Genomic DNA, 13,331 nt, shown 5'->3' on the forward strand with positions numbered 1-13,331 from the left:
GTATTAATTCAACCCTCCCCCCTATGAAAGGAACACAGCCAGTATTGTTGAGATTGCCCTCTTGATGCTGACCTTTAAATGATGAGAACATAGACACAGTATCACCCCAGGGCTACGTTATGGGGTCTGCTTGCAAAAGGACACTAGCTGTACCTTAAAGAGCACTAAAAACGTGATGGTGATTTGATGTGAGCCACTGAATTTAATATCCCACAGTTATCATTTCAGTGTATATGTGCATATTATTGTTTAGAGTCTATGCTAACTCATAAAATAATGTAGAAAGGGTCGAAAGTGTCCTTGAGCAAGAGACTGAACCCACGCTTGCACCCAATGACAATGTATGTGTGATAGAAAAAGTATAGATGTGCAGTATGAACCTGTGTCACTGGGTACAATTATAATTGTACAGTAGATATAGATATGGTAATAATATAAATACAGTCCAAATACATTTCTAATAAATAATCATTCATCTTGCATGTTTTATCTTAATATAAGCAATATGATTTATTTCACATGTTGACAGGGTTTAAAAACACTTTTCCCTAAATGCAAGCAATGGGTTGGTTTCATTTGACTCTATTTGCCTGTAATGCAGGCCTCAAAGTTCAGATAACTTTTTTATTTACCAATGTACCGTTTCATGTTCTGAGTCATTTCAGAGGGTGTGATGTAATCTCTTTTTTTTTTTTTCAGACCTGGTCGTACTCAAAAATAATTAAATCAGAGCGTTTTGTGGCAAAACATTAGGGGTTCAGAGATTGAAAAGCAGCGAGCAAAAAAAAAACATCAGTCTAATTACAAACAATTTCCAGAATAATTTCTCACATTAAAAAAAGTTGTGTAATCTATGACCCCTGCAACAATGACGCATCATGAACAAAGTGAACACGATTCGTTGCTGCACTTTGTCTCCCTTGAATTTTACTTTTTTCGCCTGGTGGTCGTTCTTGTCAGTCTGGTGCCCTGTAACCCTGAAATAGCTGAGGCTCGTTGCAAGCGTGACCACCACCCGCTCCTGGAAGCAAACCATGTTCAGAAAACATACATCCAGCAAATATAGACGTGTGAGCCCAAGCCGAGTAAATTGTTACCAGATCGGACCACAGAGCACATTGCACAGTTGGTTTCACAGGTCGAGTAATACACTTGTGATACATAAATTGACCTTTAAATCAAATGGAGTGCCCACTTAAAAAATAGGTTTTATTGGTCTCCAGGTATATAACACTTGGACACAAGCTCCAGATTCAGTCCCCAGCCGTGATGTTTCCTCCTGTTAGCTTGTCAAATGTAAACCTGGGATCACCCATCCCTCTCCCTGCACCGGTGTCCTCTGCCTTGTGTAGTAACAACACATAAACAGTTTCTGAACCTGAGAAGTGGGTGCTGGCAAAGACTTGATGAGCCAATTATCAGAACTGTGCGAGTGTGTATGTGTGAGTGTGTGTATGCACGTAGAGGGTGTGTGGTCCAGGGAGACCCCCCCCCCCCCAGCCCTCTGTTATCCATGCAGGTTAAATGGCAAAAATGGTAATCAAAGTGGAATCGTCTCATCTCCGGCTTAATCCAGACTGGCACCAAGAAGCAGGCAATCTAAATGTTTTTACTTGATGATCATCAGTCGTGCAGAGAGTCGAGTTCCAAATGCACACACATACACATACACACAGGCAGATTTGTGAACATTTCCATCGAGTGATTATCAAGCGCATAAGGACATTTGAGAGTTGGGAGCTGGAGAGCGCAGCCGGTTAGTTAGCGCTTGGCAGGCAAGGTAGGGGAACCGTGATTACAGTCTGAGTGCTATTTCTCCATTGACCCCCAGATGGCTAATTGAGACAGGTTTAACACCAACATGACTTGCAAGAAAATGGGAGAAATAACCCTGTTTGTATAAAAAATAAAGATGGATAACATGTGCTTATTTTGGCTTTCTTCTCTTAGACATTATTTCGGTCTGTTTTTAAAAGGATGAGGAAGATAACTCGGGTATTTTGCATTCAGGTCTCACTACTGAGCTTCCACTAAAGTAATAAAGGTTACTTTGCAGGGCTTTGTTTTTTGCACAGATAAGCACACCTGCAGTCATAGAATATGACCTGTCCATCTCCTGATAGTCATCCCTTACATGCACACACAGTTATTCTATGGCAGTATTTTCTGATGGAACTTGAAGTAAAATGTGACTTACTTAATTATTTCAACCCAAAACTGTATTAAAGATGGACGACATGACGGGTCCTAAAAGTGAAGCCTCTCAATCACCACCTGGTGCCTGTCTTCTTCATGTTAGTATGAAGCTTTCAATTTTTTGGGCATAAAATAACTCACCATATGGATGTATATATATATATATATATATCTTAGATCAAACTGTAACTTGTCTATTTCCTTACAACAGCATGAGTACCCACCTGGGTTGCCAGCTCTCAGTTCTCACAGTTCTGTAAGGTACTTAGGGTCAGTGTCCAGCAGTTGCGATTTACTCTGTGGTAAATAACTTTTCGCCCCCCCACTGCTCTTTGTGACAACTTGCCACTCGCTCCGAGGCGTTTTCTAAGATCTTCTAAGGAGTCAGTGGTGAGAACTCCCACACAGAACCAAATGAAAGTGCAAGTCATTGAGGCTTCTGGGCTTGTATTTAGTGCTGTCAATGTTTTTCTTGTTCATTTTTCTCAGGAGGTGTGAAAAGCCATTAATCTTTGTAAAAGCTTGTGTCAAATCTCAAACATTTTCATAAAAAAACTCATCACAATAAGATAATACACTCCAAAGCGAAATGAGTGCAAGCACATCTAATAATTATCCTTATTGGTGAGTAAATTATTCAAAATGTGTCACATTCAAAGTGTTGGCCTCTTCAGGTTTCAGTTTGCTGTTTACACCTCAGGCACGCATTTCCTCAGTGCTAATTAGCTGTAAATTGCAGGAACAGGGTTCCTTTAGTGTGAACACAATCTTGTGGTTGAAGCAATTACATCCCAAACAAAATCTGTCAGAATAGCTTTTTTCCCCAGGTGCCCACCGGCATTATTTGAGAATTACGTTTGTTTTCTTCTGCCAATGCGTCTTTGTGCAAGTTTCAAAATCAGCTGTGTTTAAAAATAACCTCCTCACGTGTTCAGTGGAAGTAATGCATTAGTGCTGGCTACGAGCATGCAAGCTGCTCCTCCAGTAGGTGAATGATACCAACAAATATAATGTAGCTGAGCCAAAATATTTTTAGAATATTCCACTGTGGTTGGAATTCCGGAGGGTTTAGGTGGCAACAATATGGCTACATAAATACTTTCCTACAAACTCACTGCACTATCTGTACAGAATTCAAATGTTTTCAAGAAATACTTTCATAGACGACCAAATTAGCCTCACCATTTACACACTACTCCAATATTAAGACAATGAGTACGCTCTTGAGCACACAGTGATCAGAATTAACTGGGACAGAGCGAACTCCATGACTCCATCTGTCTTCCTATGTGTATCACAAGTTTAAATCTCTGTTCCCGTCTTTGCAGAGAGGCTGTAAAAAGGCTGTGCTGCTGCTTTATAGCCACTTGTTTTGTTCTTACTCCTCCTGGAAGTATTTCTCAGCTGTTTCCACATGACTTCAAGCAAACATGTTACACAGCTAGTGGATATTCAATAGTATCCATTATATCACTCAAACAATGTTTATTTTATGGAGGCTGCCGATCAGTTAACGTTCAGGATGTTCAGATGCTCTTGTGGCCAGAAGGTGTGTGGGCAGGGCCCACACAGCCATCATGTGCTTAATTTGAGAACGAGAAGTGGCAGATTGACTTGGGTCAAGGGCAGAACCAAAGTACCTTTTGCCGCACCAGCTCTGTTATAACCCCAGGCCCAAACAAGCACTTGGTTGCAGGCGCACACACACACACACACACTCCCCTCCACTTGTTCGGGGACTCGCCCGCATGCTTGCTCAAGTACAGGTTGCGCACGGGCAAGCTCCCAAAAAGCGCACGGCCTGCTGTGAGCCTTCATGGCTCAACTCTCTCTGTCACTTCAGTGTGTTGAAGTGTTGCCGCAGGACGCATAAAGAGGGGAATCACTGGTCGTCTCGCAGTGGATGTGACAGAGTCGTACACAGGCTGGCACAGTCACACATGAGTGCAGGCACACACAGCGGAGCTCACACTCAGCTGTAAGAGAGAGATGACACATTATTAAAGCCTCACGGTGGTGTACTGAGCCCCAACCGTCATCTACAGCTCGTAGTGGTCAGGTTGGCAGATGGAAATGTGCTGTATGATAATTCAACAGAGATACATATGCAATGCTAATATGTTCAAGTACCAACTGAGAGGTGGAGAATAAGTGTGTAAAGTCTCTGTGTGTTTTGTCTATGTGATACTGAATGTTTTAGAAAAGTAGAAAAGAGAAGAATGGTCCCACACACTGTTTCTGAAGATGGACGGGTGGCTGGCTGCAGTATACCCTGCCTTCTCCATGTGCTGTACATGTGAAATCATTTCTCTCTCTTCAGGTCGTGTGTTCATGCTTCTGATACGTTTAATTTTAATTTAATTACGGGTGAAATGATTGGTCAAGTGCGTGCATCAGCAAGACCTTTATACTGTGGCTCCATCTCCAGACTCGTACCAGGGATATTTTGGTTTCATTTCTGGATAGATGAATGAAGTCGAGACGAGTTATTCATCGTGTCAGAGTGAAATAATATAATGCCAGCACTTGGGTCTTGGAGTTTTGGTTAATTTGTTTGATGCGGGACAGTTACAACCAATTTCTCAATTAACTCGTACCTCTGTCAAGGTTAACGCCCAACTCACCATGTGAAAGAAAGTGAGAAAAAATGATGCAACTACCCATCTGGAATCTTGTGATGGCTTACTATAAAACCACAAACCATTTTATGCCTAAGGATGAGGATTAACATTCTGTGGGAGGAGGAGGAATCTTTTTGGACCCGTTTATGAATATCTATTTATTTTTGACCGAGCAAGTGTTTTGGGACTGACCTTGTGCTGGATTCAAATGAGAACGCATGTTCCCCCTACGGAAACACGGATCCTTGCAGATTTGCAGTTTTTAGCAAAAAGTGCATCTTTGCAATAATCTGGGTCTTTGACAGCCAAGAGCTCTGGTAGTGTATACATCTTTGATCATCACATTTCTGATGTTAATAACAATAAACCCACATTTACAGGTGCTGGCAAACTGATTCAGCAGCACGACAGTAACTGAGGGCATCTAAATCTGCCTGTAATAAGTGATGAAGTGTGGAGATGTACTAAGGATTTTGAAGGTTATTCTGTTCATAGCCAATGATGGGACTTCAGTGCCATACTTACATTATGGTACATTGTGAGTAACTGTTCTTTTCAAATTAAAAGTATGACGTCTAATACAACCTCTACGATATATATAATTCAGTTAAATGTCACTTGAACATGTCGAACATTGGTGAGCTTTGTTTACATGTCCTCCCATGTCCTTCCACTCGCAAACTAGTTTCAAACTGTCCCCCTGGCTTGGCAAGGCCTGACATAGATTAATCTGTGTCTGTGTGTGTCTCTCAGTGTGTCTGCTGAAGTTAACGCTGTCTGTCTCTGAAATAACCTCTGGTCCCATGAGTAAACAAACTGGCACACACACAAACATACACTCGCACACAGATATTCTTAAGGCATGAGTAAGCAGCGTTGGAAGCATAAGGAAGATGACCTTGCGTCGGAAACTGAAAGCCGCTCTTTCACAAATGATTTGTGTCCAAAAGCAACGTCCTCGTCCTCCGTTATTCCCCCACTTCTTCCTCAGGCTTCCTCAAGGAGACTTAACTTTGCGTCGGACTTCTTTGACACTCCTTTACTTGAAATGACTCTGCAGAGACACGTTGCGTAACACTGTAAATCCAAAATATTTTGCAGCATTGGTTGATTTCTTTTCTCTGAAAAATAATAATAATAATGGATAATGAAGTATTTGCACCAATTTATTAGTCCTCCTATTAGTGACAGTCTATCAGTCGCTGACAGTGACGGAGCTGAGTCACTATTTACTGCTCGGCCCAAGTTCAGTATTTACTGACGCACGTAGACGTCAGTGTGATTAAGATGAAGGCTTCTTTTTGTGGTGTTTGTTTGTTGTGATGTTCTTCCACAAGGGAGAACAAACAAGTTTAGTGCAATCAAACGGCTCCAGCGACGATTTCTCCGGCGGGCACTCATGCAAATGTGCTTTATCCCAATTTGCGCTGCACTTTAGTGTTTAATTTAATTATCCAAATATTCAAGGTGAGAATCCCATTGTTTTATAACTTTGACATATGATGTAGAGATCTGATAGGAGTGTGTTGGAAGTGTATGTTGTCCACAGCGATGGATATGTTCAGATGTTAGGTCATTCTAATGGATAAAAACAGACTGAGTACTTTATTTTAATACAATCTGGAAGTAACTGTGTGAAGTGTTCTGGTATTTCATGCAGGATATCACTGCTATACAGGGCATGACCTCTGCAGATGTAACCGACTGCAAATTCCCCATCCCTTCTTTACTTTTTTATTTCTTCCATGTCCACCGTCTTTTGTTTTATGATGTTTGCTACTTTTTATTCTCGTGGTTTACCCAGCTGCTTCCCTGCCCCTCGTCTCTGAGCAAGCCAAAATAAATCCTCGCTAACATGACACGCTCGGGCTTTTGAGTCGAATGCGCGTCGACATCCCTCAGCAGATATCACTGATCAGAGGTCGGAGAGACGCTGATGTAAATATCTTCACCGCTGGTGGTGGAGTGCAAACTCTTTGCTGTGTTACATCCCCCAATTCTTAGACCTTTTTCCTCCAGCTGCAGTGCAAAGTATCAGATAACCTCATTCTCCTTCTGGCTTATCTGTTGTTACCCTGTTGCACAACATAATGTTCTTGCATCATGAGCTTTTCTAATGCAGCTTTAATGCATCTCTCAAAAAATCAGAAACACTCTGTGTAATTCACAATTTCAATCATATTAAGATTATGGGGGAAAAAAAGGACTGCGACCCACTAACTAGGAAGCAAAATCCGTCTCATTCATTTGAATAAATATTTGTGGAAAATATGGAACTGGTAATGTAGTACGCACATTATTGTGAGCTGAATTGTGTCTTTGCTATTATACAGTAAGAAGTTCAGAATACATGAAACTCTATTTTTGGGGTATTAAACCAGTGCTGCAAGTTGGCACACACACAACAAAGATGACAAATTAAACATGGAGTAGCGGTTCAATCCTCAGTGCTGAGCAAAAGGGGTTCTCCAGCTGTGAGGTGTCACACAACGGCTGGTGAGATTTCATCTGCGATGCCCTCTATCAAAGTGGCAAACCCTTATTTAGTTGTTAGATGTTACTTAAAATAAGTGCACGACAGAAATAGGAAAAATTCTGCTTCCAATATTTTTAAAGTAAATATAAACTTGAAACCAGTTAAAATGCTCTCACATATAAAAACTGCCTGGTAAGAGGAATATCTTGTCAGACAAGCATTTACCATCTTGCTTTAGAATAGTCTATGTTTGATTTAGCCTTTCACAGCGTACCCGCTCTTCCTCTCTCATCTCAGTCACCTTCTCTCTTACATTTCTCCTTGTCGTTTTTTTCCTTCCCTCTTCAAAGCTGATGAACCTTGATCGATGCAGTCTTTTTTTTGGTTTTGATCCCTGTTGCAGAGGAAAGTAAACACGGGTACACACTGATATTCAAATGCTAATGTTGTTGGCCTCTGTTCGGAGAATCTTCTATGAAAATAAAAAGATATAGGGATCCCTTTAGGATGCATTTACATCTATTACAGTTTTTCACAATTGTTAAAACACGTTTTTTGAATCCTCCTGTCCTTTTCTCAGAATTCTAAACACAAAACTCTTTTCTGTAAACTACATTCACAAAACCTCTGATTCTTTTTGCAAAACCACACCATCGCCTCAGAATAGTTTCACATGTGCTCAAAACCAAACAATGTTGTCAGATCTTGCACGAATTGGTCAAAATGGAAAAACCGCTGAGCTGTCATTAAACACTACACCAAAAAATTGAAAACACAGTGGTCAAGGCCTGTTGCTCATGGAGAAATGTTTATTGGTCACAATAAAGTACTTTACACACTTGATCATTGAGCTTCATTGAGCTTCATTGAGCGTCATCCTGTCTTTGGGTCAGGCCACAGCACTTCATCCACATCACACGTTATATTTGCTTTTGCCAGGCAACAGGGGAAAAAACCTATAGTGTTCCGTACCCAGCCCTGACACATCTCCTCACCAATGTCATCACAGGCTAGTTCCATGGCCTCAAGAAGATTACAGTGAGCCTGGAGTAGGGCTGTCACTCGTACACCTTCCATGTCCAAGTGGAGAAAAACTCCTCTATTGCATTGAGGAAGGGAGAGTAGGGTGGCAAGTATAGGTTACTGTAATGATATTCTGATTCATAATGAACCATTCTCTGACCTGGACAGCGCCGCTCAATCATTTCATGTTCCTGCTGCTCATTTGCAGACAACACATCTCTAAGAACACCAAGAAAGGTGAGAAGGTGCTGGGTGTTATATGGCCCGAAAGTGGCATGATGGTGAAGAACACCCCGGTTGCTTATAGCAGCACTCAGTGTTATATTACTGTACCACCATCAGAAATTGCCACTCTTCGTCTTCCTCTCCCTCCTCTTCCTCTGCATCCTTCTTGTCCTCCACCTCTCCCTCCTCTTCCTCTGCCTCCTTCTTGTCTTCTGCCTCTACCTCCTCTTACACGCACTCGTCCTCTGTGTCTCTGATCCATTGTTGTCATGAGCGTGCAGGACCAACCTGCTTGCACTCTGAACTGGCTTATATTGGGTGTCATGTTGTCATGACATGAAGGGAAACAAGTGTGATCAATTTTGAATAGTTGTGTTCAATGGATGACACGTGTTTCATTTGTGTTCATATTTTGCCACTGGTTTTTACCATTATGCATCACAAGTGCATCACAGTGACAACTGTGTTTCATTGCATGAGAATGTGCTTAGAGTTTTGCAAAAGGAAGGACTGAGATCTGCAAATAGTGTTTTACCTGGTGAGGATAATTTATGGTTTTGTCAAAATGATGCTCAATTCAGTGAATGAGTTTAAACAACTGAGCAATTGATTCACACAACAGGAATTAGTGTTTTAGCAATTCAGAAAAACTGTAACCAAACTGAATTGAAAGAGAAGTAGCAGCAGGCAGAGGCAGTAAGTAATGTATTACCTCTGCTGAGATCACGTGACCCCCGCTATTTGTACGTCAAGTTTCAAGTAATTTCACTGTAGAACATTTTAGATAATTAAAGAGAAGATACGATTAGTTTTATTGTCATGTTGCATGCACAGTAAGTTACACACAATTGAAATTTACCTTGCTCTCCCTCAGATCACACACAACACATGCATTACAGAAGGAGAGCAGGGCAGCCATTATACCGCGCCCATAGAGCAGTTGGGGGTTCGGTGCCTTGCTCAGGTGCACCTCGGCAGCTCTGGAGGCAAGCTGGCAGTTCACCAGCTACCAGTTTGCTTGCTTGGTCCAGCGGGGGACTCAAGCCGGCGACCCTCTGGTTCCCAGGACGGCTCTCCCTGGACTGCGCCACCGGTCGTCATGTTAAGACACAGCATTTGATTCATTTATTCTATTTGTTCCACTTGCCTGGAAAGGAAATGCACTTGTCCCACTCGTCTTCTACCGAGTTTAGAAACAAATTATATCAGACCTCAAGTCCAAACATCTAATGTCTCAAAGATGCAACCATCAGAACAGAACCAAGCGAGAACAGCAGGAACAATGTTTTTTTGTGTTGTTGCCTGAGCCTGAAAATGAGCAGTCTGGATTCTTCATAGCCAAATTGAAATGGGCCTAATAACATTAGTGTTACGTAAGTTTTAATAATGATTAAAAGGGGTTTGTGACAGATGACCAATGCAGAAGTACTCCCTGGATTGATGCTACATTCTAGATATCTCAATTTCTGGAGGCACTTAACAGTGGAGACTGCGAAAATACCTGGACGTGTGTTCACAACCATGACGATTTGAATTGAAATATATCCTGGAACAGCTTTCATTCAGATTTCATCACTTCAAGAGAGCACCCGGTGACATGTGCACATATATTTATCCTCACTGGTATCAGCCCAGTGCTTGAATAAAGATGCTTTATTCAGAGGAGCTCTCTGTGCTCTTGTCATGCCTAATTTGTTCTCCTGCAACGGATGCATGCACAGCAGAGTGACACAACAACCTCTGCCATCCTGAGATAAACTCATAATGGGGATGTGCAATGAGTGCGTCCAGGAGAGTGAGCAGGTTGCAGGAATCACTTGACTTACCGTACACTGCACTGGGTATGTTTTCTTTTGTGTGCTAGTTGTCCTTATTAGTTAAAAAACACAACTCAATAGTTGAGTATTTCTTTGTGCTTTGTGCTCCTTTTTTTAAAAAGACATAAAAAAAGTTCTCATCCAGACAGGACGTAAATCTTTGATCTTTCTCTGAAGGCTTTGGTCTGAATCCTCTGTCGCTTTAATATTTATCATCAGGTAATCAAAGAGGTTTTACTACTTGATTAGTTTCAACTATTGGATTACAAACACAAAAGGAGGTTTTATCTCCAAGAAGACACTTTAGATGAAACCACAATGATTAAAACCACTTTATCTGTCCAATAACACAACTAAGGAAACACAAGGCATTTAAAAGATTCAACAAATCAACCAAACTAGTTTCCTCTAAGATCACAGCTCATTTGAGGCAGGCCTTGGATATATGACAAAACTCATTTGAGTATGAAATAGAAACTGGGAGTACGAAGGAGTCCTAAACTAGTGGGAGAAAAATATAGTCTGATACTGAATAAAGGGTTAATAAAAAGGTCTGTCCTCATTGATTTGCAGGATATTTTCTCAAGCATGATGTCTGCTCCTCTAAAGGTCAGACAGGAAAGCGGAAAATAACAAAAGTGCAATCTGAAACATCTCCGTTAACTCAAAGCTAGACAGGCCCTTATTGATTCCAGGTAAAGGGGGCTGAAAACACATGATCATGATCTAGTGAAGACTTTGCACTTTGTCTCGACAGGGACACGAGGAGCCTTCTTTCAGGTTCATTTCACATTTTTCGAAAATATTGCTGCGATGCCTGGTTATCGTACATTTTAGCAAGACAGCATTGTCCTGTTATCAGATTTCAGTTTTTTTTCTTCTGGGTTTTTTATATAATAATTAATTTGTAATCTGCCTGGCCATTTGGGAAATAAAGTGGAAATCCTCTACACCTCGACCCAGCTATTGTGAGGCAGTAAAATAATAATGATTGAATTATCTGCTATTTCCAGTCTAGACACACCATTGTGGGAAGCCTGGAAGCAGTAGCTTGATACAGCTCATCTTTTAGTCCATCCATGCTTGCTTCACCCTGCATCCTGATATGTTTTTTTATAATTATAAGTATTGAGTTTCTTTAGGAGTGGAACAGACTGTACAGACAGTATTTGTGGTATTTTCATTTTACCCATCCAATCTGGGTAGATTTCCACTACTCCTAAATTATATATCTAAATGTTCTTTCCTATTATCTTTAATTTTGAGCTCATTCTACCTCATCATTAGATTCTTTTATAATCAAACATTTTTGTTGACGTAAATTCTGTGAATCTTGATGTGCGATATAGGGCTGACCTATCTGCTGAACATACACAAAAACTACCATACCCCCTATTTATAACCCTGAACAATGGCCTAAGTGCCTAACCCCATGTTGGGTAGATGAAATACCTTCATTTTTATATGTGCTGTATTTATAGTTGTATTGTATAGTTTTCTGGTGCGCACGAAAAAGTATCTCGTTAAGCACATGTAGTTGACCGTACGCCTGTGCTCATTAAGATCATTAGCATCAAAGAATGGCTGCAGAAGTGGACTTATTCTCTTTTCTGAAAACGCGAAATATACCTGGCATGCAATACTTTCACGTGCTCACGAGATACTTTTTTGTGCGCACCAGAAAACTATCTGGTGCGCACAGGATACTTTCTCGTGCGCACGGGATACTTTCTCATGCTCGCGGGATACCTTCATGTGCTCGCGAGATACGTTTCATTTTTTTTTTTTTAACCCATGTCCCTTTAGGGGCTCCGCACCTAAGTATAGTTTCAGTTACATATTTGATGTTATAAAAATTGGGTGAAACTCCATGATCAACAGCTGAGACTAACTTGCGATTGGTCAAACAGGTGTATTGGCAGGACCTTCATCCCGCACCCCCACCTGCACAGACTCTGGCTTCAAATGACGTCCTTGGTGCAAGATGGCAGCGTTCATATCCGAGATACCTCCTTTCCGCATAATGGTAAGTGGAGCTGTGTTATCTGTCGTCGTATCTTTGTACCTTCTTCAGTCTATAGTCTCCACTGACTCTTTCAGGCAATATATGGATCTTTAACACCTAAGTGCTCCTCTGTGTTCACCATTTGCTAACTTTGCCTGTCTGATGTGTAGTGCTGGGTATTTAAATCACAGAACATTTAAGCTGCAGGGTGTGGAACCAAAACACTGAGCTGATAGATGCTAAAATAGTCTGTAAAGCTGAGAGGGACTGCAGATTTGGGTGATAATTCTCTGTGGGTTCATCACTGCGAGTGACACCATGCACATTACATACACTCATTCAATCCATTTCCAATATAAAAGAATATTGATTAGTGCAGCTTTAATAACTAGGGCCTCAGCGACGGCATACATCTCAAACAGAGCACAAATTGAACGCAATGTCAATGCTGGGGTAGACGACTTGTTCCCAGTCTTTTCATGAATCCATTATATCAGATGACATCACTTAAGACAACCTGGAGCGATGTAAATGCTGCCATTTTATAAAGCCATCCTTCATGAAGTTGAAAAGCATCCTGTTTGGTCAAGCACCTGCTCATTTAAACTTTGGTTCCATTAGAGCTCCATTAACAGGTGCAGCGAGCGTGAAGGAGAAACATAGAAAGAAGGGACACGTCACACCTTCATTTAACATTACTTACTGTCCACCTGGCTGTTTAGAGATCAGCTCGCTAATAGGTCCCATATGAATGGTCAATCCGTAATCACACTCCTCCACACCGTTTTTTTTCCTTCCTCTGACCCTCCATATGCATCTTTGTGCAGAGGCAAATGTCACTAAATGCCAGGCCAGGCCTTCCATTCCAGATTCCAAATGTTATTTCATCTGTTGTGTCACTCAGCCTGACCAGCTGTTCTATGGGCTGGTTCTCTTTAACCTCAGTGACAGGAATCTGAGATTGACCC

General features: G+C 41.3%; 1 long non-coding RNA gene across 1 annotated transcript in view; it reads left to right on the forward strand.

The window, feature by feature from the left end:
- The window catches only part of LOC109638890 (uncharacterized), a 99,158-nt gene extending 86,780 nt beyond the window's left edge, over positions 1-12,378 (forward strand). Inside the window, exon 6 of the long non-coding RNA XR_002203365.2 lies at positions 12,269-12,378. This is a non-coding gene — a long non-coding RNA (uncharacterized lncRNA). The remainder of the gene's footprint in view (positions 1-12,268) is intronic.
- Positions 12,379-13,331: the final 953 nt, after the last annotated feature.

This window comes from Paralichthys olivaceus, chromosome 24, assembly GCF_024713975.1.
Source record: "Paralichthys olivaceus isolate ysfri-2021 chromosome 24, ASM2471397v2, whole genome shotgun sequence".
NCBI classification, from domain to species: Eukaryota; Metazoa; Chordata; class Actinopteri; order Pleuronectiformes; family Paralichthyidae; genus Paralichthys; species Paralichthys olivaceus.